The 6,689-nt window shown below is 53.8% G+C and overlaps 1 protein-coding gene across 4 annotated transcripts in view; it reads right to left on the reverse strand.

Annotated features, from left to right (window-relative positions):
• Chd4 (chromodomain helicase DNA binding protein 4) overlaps positions 1–335 on the reverse strand; it is a 36,607-nt gene extending 36,272 nt beyond the window's left edge. For all 4 annotated transcript variants that reach the window (XM_005378770.2, XM_013511311.1, XM_013511312.1 and 1 more), the window contains exon 1: positions 177–335. The gene's annotated coding sequence lies outside the window, so the exon portion shown is untranslated. The remainder of the gene's footprint in view (positions 1–176) is intronic.
• Positions 336–6,689: the final 6,354 nt, after the last annotated feature.

The following is a 6,689-nucleotide window of genomic DNA, read 5'->3' on the forward strand; positions in this document are numbered from 1 at the left end:
CGGGCGGGGGCGGGGAGGCCGGCGCCCCGCAGGGACGGGAAGGGAAGGGTCGGCTCCGCCGAGCTGGAGGCGGCCCGTGGGTCAGGGACGCCCAAAGAGGAGACAGGTGAGGAAAGACGCTCGGAGCTTGTCGGGCTCTGAGGGGCGCTTCTCAGGGGACCCCGCGCTCTCCTCACCCCGGAGCCGCCGCAGGTCGCGCTGGGTCCGGCCCGGTGTCACTCCCGCTCCGGCTCCTCCTCGCCGCGGCCGAAGGGGGGAAAATGGCTCCGGCTCCGGCGTCGCCTCTTAAAGGGCCCGAAACACCGGCCGGGAAATCCCACCGCACTGGCCCCGCCCCCCCACGGACAGCCCATAATAACCTCAACCAACTCCAACCCCCCCTCACTACCGCCACCCTCCTCCCTAGGTCTCCCGGGCAACCCCCGCCCCCTCGTCGCTCAGGCAACCACTGGCCACGCCCCCTTTGAGCGCGCCCGCGTGTCACCCGGGCAACCGCCCACCTCCTGACCATCCCATAATACACACGGACACCCCACATACCATACTCACACCCCGCCCCCCCCTCGCGCTCCATACACAGATATGCCAGGGGTCTGCTGACATCTCATAATACTGCAGACCTTTGCAACTAACCCTCAGACATCCCATAATAACCATCCTCTGCCAACTTCTTCACTCTTGGCCCTAATGTTAACATCCCATAATAATTCATCATCCCTCCCTCCCATGGCCATCCCATAATAAGCACCCCTCCCAGCACTTCAGCCTCATATCCCATAATACTCATTCCCCATCCCCCACAGACATCCCATAATAACCATCCTCTGCCAACTTCTTCACTCTTGGCCCTAATGTTAACATCCCATAATAATTCATCATCCCTCCCTCCCATGGCCATCCCATAATAAGCACCCCTCCCAGCACTTCAGCCTCATATCCCATAATACTCATTCCCCATCCCCCACAGACATCCCATAATAACCACCCTTCATCCACCCCCAGTTTGATATCCCATAATAGTCAGAAACTCACCCCCCCCACTACAACAGCGGACACTCGGCCTCCTCCCACACATCCCGTAATAATCAGTCTACTTTCTACACTGACATCCCATAATAACCAACCCCCTAGAGCTGCCCTCAGTCTCTGCAGGCTAGGAGGGTCTGGAAGCCCACACTACCACCCCAGCCTCCACAGGCTCCTGGCTCCAGGGATATATTTGCCACTCCTTCCTATCAAAGAGGACCCCAAAGGATCAGCAGCCCTAGTGTCATGCCACAGACATCTAAATCTTTCCCCAACACTAGAAAAATATCCCATAATAATGTTACTTCCCCGCCCACACCCTGACATCCCATAATTGCAAAGAGACCATGCTCAACCCAGTGTCACATCCCATAATGCTTCATCTCTACTGCCTCTCCTATAGCCCTCCACCCAGACATCCCATAATATTCGTCTTCACACCTCCCCCATCTCCAGAAGCTGTCAGTCTATCCCAGCACCCAGAGCAGAGAGGGTGGGGCAGGCGACCCACACTGTCCTGTCCCACCCCCACAAATACACCTTATTCCTTCCTGGGCCTAAAGTCCTTTGATGTCCAGGATCTTAGAGTTCCCTCATCCATCTCATTTCCACTCAGAAGCAATCAAGTGTCCCACCCAATCCCACCAAAGTCCAGGTATAGCCCAGATGCTTATCCCAGCTCTTAAATTTTCAGTAAAACCAACAAATACTATGCTGACCAGATGAAATGTTTGCATAAAGTTTAACTCACCCCAAGGCATCCATAACAATTGCCTATCCCATCCAAAGACTATTCCTCAACATTCCCACAGTTGTCCCCCACTACCCCCTAAATCAGGAAGTATTCTTCAGTGCCTCCAGGCCACTCCTATGGATGGATGGTCCATCAGGAGGAATGGAGCATCCAGCTAGGCACACAGCAAGGGCTGAGCCCAGCTCTCCTATCATGCCACCGCTCTCATTCATTCAACATTTGTTGACAGAGTGCCTAGCAAGGCACAGAGCTGGGCACCGGGACAATGCAAAGAAAATGCTGGTGCCTCCTTTCACAAACCATAAGCCAAACAAACTGAGATGCAAGAAAGAATGATGTCAAGGGAGAACTACTGAGTGCTGTTCCCCAGTGTCCTATCCCCGATGGATCTCAGGAGAAATCATGTCCGGAAGAGTTCTTAGTGGTCCTTCTAAAAGCTAGAAAGTATTCCAAAAGGATTTATAGGTATAGATGGCTAATCAAAATAATCTCACTGTTCTCTCCCTACTAAAGGATTTTAGTTTGCAAGCACTGTTCATCCATCCAGTGCTCCTAATATTGCAATCTTGTGATTATCAGGTCCTTCCTTTCTGACTCCACAGGCCACAACTGTTACCTCCATTCTTGAACACTACATTCTGCTCACCCTCAATGTCCTATATTTCCAATCACATTCCCAAATTATATCCTTAAATCTTAATACTTCCAATTGACAACATCCTTGTCTCATTGAGGCCCCATTCTCTAACTCAAAAAACTTTGGTGGTGTAAAGTTTACCATTGTTCCTTTCCCATGTATAGGTCAGCATTGCAGGAAGCCTTCCTTATTCAAGGGTGCTACTAGGTAGCTTCCAATGCAAATCATCCCCACCCCTAACTGTGCCTGCCTTCTTATCATCCCAGGGAACCAGTCCCACAAAGTAGGAGCAGCCCAAACTTGGAACCCTTTGGCCTTCAGAGAGCCTGGGTCCTTCAGCCTGTCACTATCCCTTCTTCCTGTGTCTCGAAGTATAAGATTGTGAGTGAAAAACAATGGCACAGCACCACTGCCTCGCTGCCCCCACCCCCATGCTAAAGATAATGCTCCCTCTAACCTTACCTGCCTTTTCCACACAGGTCCAAGACCTATGGCAGTGGCACAGGTTGAAAAGAAACTGGAGCTTCCTTGTCGGAAGGGCCCTTCCTGACTAGAAGTAAACAGGAAGGATCTCATGCCATCTCTGCAGTACCTCGCTCATCTCCCTTGTGGAGAAAAATGGTCTGTCCAAGAAGACTGTTCTCCTCTGGGATCCAAGGGATGAGGGACATGGGAAAACTGAGCCTGGGAGGGGCAAGAAAGAGCTCGCTTCAGGAAATGACGGTCCTTGGGCTCCCAAGAGAGCACCAGTGAACGTCTAGTCTTTCTACCAACACCTACCTGCATCTTTACTCTTTTCGCATCTTGGGACTGGAGTCTTCAGCATCTGGAGACCTCAGCCAAAAGCACCCATTATCACCTTTAAAGTTTATTCCACCCCCCATCCTCTCCAACTCCCTAGATCATCCTCTTTCTGTGTTTATGGAGGTGTGCCCTGGTCATTCCCCCCTTCTGCAAGCCTTCTATAGTCCCCCTCCTTTGACTCCTTGACATCAATTTGAGCCCCATTCACTTATGCATACCCTGTCCATGCTCATTCGGATGAAACTGGTACTCTGAAAAGCAAGGAAAGGAGACACGAGGCAGCTCTTTTAAAATACCATAACTGGAGCCAGAGATACAGCTCAGGGGCACAGCGCCTGCCTAGCAAGCACAAGGTCGTGAGTTTGATTCCCAGTACCAAAAAAAAAGAAAAAAAAATCATCCATAAAATACCATAACTGAGCCAGTTGAGGTAGTAAAAGCCTAACATCCCAGCATGCAAGAGGCTGAGGCAGGAGGATCAAGAATTTGAGGACAGCCTGGTTACATGGTAAATTTAAGCCAGCTTAGACAACATAACAAGACCTGTCCAAGAAAAAAAAAAAAAAAAAAGCTGGGGGTGGTGGTACACACCCGTAATCCCAGCAGGAGAGTCACAAGTTCAAGCCCAACCAGGGCAACTTAGCAACTCAGTGAGAGCATGCTTCAAAATAAAAAGGGCTGAGGATGTAGTTCAGTGTGAAAGCCCTGGATTCAATCAATTCCCAATACAGTACCACAAAATGAATAAAGTAAAAAAGACACCATAACATGGGTATGCATCCTTTCGGGCAAGTTTCTGCTTCCCAAACAGCTGCAAGATAGCTTTTAGGCCCTCTTCTACCCCCACTTCTCTAGGGGAACCAGTGTGTCTCTAGGCCTCAAATTCCCTTGTGTCAGATCTCCGTCTGCCTCAGATCCTTGCCTTTATATGTGTACATTACCACAGGAATAATATAAATGGGTTTTTAAGTAGGTAGTCACAGCCTCTTGCCTGTGACTCAAAATTCTGCTGTCCTTTCTCCACCACAGCCCTCTCTGTCTCTACTACCCCTGTAGGTTTTACCCACTAATTCCCTTGCTTCTCTGACTTCGCACCTCTTCCTGATTCCACGAGGATAAATCCCTTCCTCTCTTCTTGAGCTCCAGAGAGAGCTAGGATGTGTGTGTGTGTTGCTTTTGTGGTCTTTATACTCTTGTGCCTGCTGCTCCCTATTCTGGCCCCATGTTACCCTCCCAGATAAATTATAAATAAGCCAGCAGCATGATTGGCCCGTGGAGACTAAGGGTGCCATAAGCTCCTAATTAATGCACCCAGGAGGGCAACCTCTCTAGCCAGTTGCCTTAGAGTTGTGTTTCCATCCCATGGTACAAAGGAACTTAGAATAACACTCCGAGGGGTTGCCCTAGAGTTCTCAGCATATGCTCTGCTCTATGATTCCTCTCCTTATGTAAAGCTGCCTCTGTTCTGTGTGAGCCCGAGAAACTCGGCTGTCGGAGGTCCACAGGTCCACCATGTTCTGCTCTCTCAGGAAAAGGGATTTGGGAAGACAAGAAAGGGAATAAAAGCCACAGCGACAGTGCACTGTGATGGCTAGACAGGATGCAGACTTGGAGGCTTCGAGGTGACGCCTGTGTCTCAGGAACCAGCCCAGCCTCTCCCCTTGCTCCGCCCCTCCCCTCCACGTGAACGGTGGTGGTCCGGAAGCTCGACCCAGGAAGGCACAGATGGAGGGGAGACCTTGGGTACTGTCACCCAGGAGCACCACCCCTTTGATGCCCCACCGTCCAGGACCTAGGAATTCTGCAGCAGAGCACTGCAGACCCAGTCTCAGTAACCCTATACTTCAAAAGCTGTGAAGAGGACCCAAGTGTCCAGAGTTCGGATTTGCCTAGGTGGAGTCTGCCTCAGGGGCCCCTTCAAACAGCGGTCACCGAAGAAACCTCTCCAGCCAGTTACTCCTGCCAGGCCTCAGGTCTGGCTCCAGGGTTCTCCCCACCCTCCCCAGCTCCTTCCCTCCCTCTTCCTTCCTTTTCTTCTCCACCCCTCTTCCCCAGAGCTTCACCTACCCAGGACAGCCCCACCCAGCTGTGCAGGACACAGCCCATAATAATCCTCCGCGATAGCCCCCCACCTCCCCAAAAGAGAGGCGGCCATCCCATAATAGCCACCCACAGGAGACATTCCGCGGTGACCGCCCCCTCCCTGCAGAGTGCTGGGAGCAGCCATCCCATAATAACCGGCTGCCTGTTTTACTGGTTACGGCTGTGGAGGGAGCTGGAGAGGAAATGGAGGGGCGGGGGTGGGGGCAAGGCTCAAGGGCCCCCACTTTCTGGGAGGGAGGGAAGGTGGCCCCAGGGGTTAGGGAGCAAAAGAGGACAGCACGCACGAAGGTGAGAAATGGGAGCCACTGGCCACCCCAACCGTGCTATGGGGCTTCCTCCCCACTCCCCAGGGTCACGGTCCTCTCTGCGCCATGCACCCCGGAGGTGGCTGCCAGTTAGGGGGGATGCCTAGGATGGGCTGAGGTGCCCAAAGTGTGTGTGTGTGTGTGTGTGTGGGTGTGGGTGTGTGTGTGTAGGAAGCTGGATTTCAGGTTCTCCCCTTGGGCCGTTGGAGGAGGCTGACCCTAAGAGTGATGGGAGTAAGCGTGAAGGGGTGGGGGGCTGGAGAAGAGCGCCTCAGGCCCTCCCCATTCTGCACCACCATCCCATAATAATCCCCCAGCCCCACTCCCCCTCCCACACACGACATCCCATAATATCTTCTGGAGAAGCAGTCCCCGCAGTAGGTACAAAGAGCTATCCCATAATAAGCTCCCCACCCCCACTCACTACCCCCCCAACTTGCCCCCCCCAGTCACATGCAGCCGGTGCCATCCCCCGCTGCTCCCCCCTCTGGCCACCGAAGGCCTTGCCAGCCCATAATACTCTTGCCTCTGGTCGCAGGAGGCCTCCAGCCCATAATAATCCCTTCCACCACCACCCCCCTTCCCGCCCCGCACCCCTTCCTCCCGCCTCCAGTTGGAGCCGGGCCTCACCAGCCCATAATATTCCCCAGTCTCCTAAGGCTGTTCCAGCCCATAATACTCTCCTGTCTCCTAAGGCCTCTCCATCCCATAATACTGCCAGACGCCTGACCTGTGGGCCAAACCCCAGCCCGTTGCACACATCGAGGCTGTGTCAGCGCGCCGGTCTCCCTGTCCCTCCTCCCTCCCTGGTCGCGCTCCCTCCCGGCGCCCTCCCGCCCTGCGGCTCTGGGCCCCTCTCCGGGCCCCACCCCGGGCCTGCCCGGCCCTCACTTCCCCTCCAGCCTCCTCCCTGGCCCTCTCGCCATCGCTTGGTTCTTCAGCATGTCCCCCTCCTGTCCCTGTCTGGCGCTTCGCTTCTCCACCTCTTCAGCAGCCATGGGACGGAGGACGCCTCCCTGGGAGACAGTGCCCCCAGAGGGCAGCGGGCCAGTCCCTGCCC

Source organism: Chinchilla lanigera, unplaced genomic scaffold (genome assembly GCF_000276665.1).
Source record: "Chinchilla lanigera isolate Chin_1 unplaced genomic scaffold, ChiLan1.0 scaffold00012, whole genome shotgun sequence".
NCBI classification, from domain to species: domain Eukaryota; kingdom Metazoa; phylum Chordata; class Mammalia; order Rodentia; family Chinchillidae; genus Chinchilla; species Chinchilla lanigera.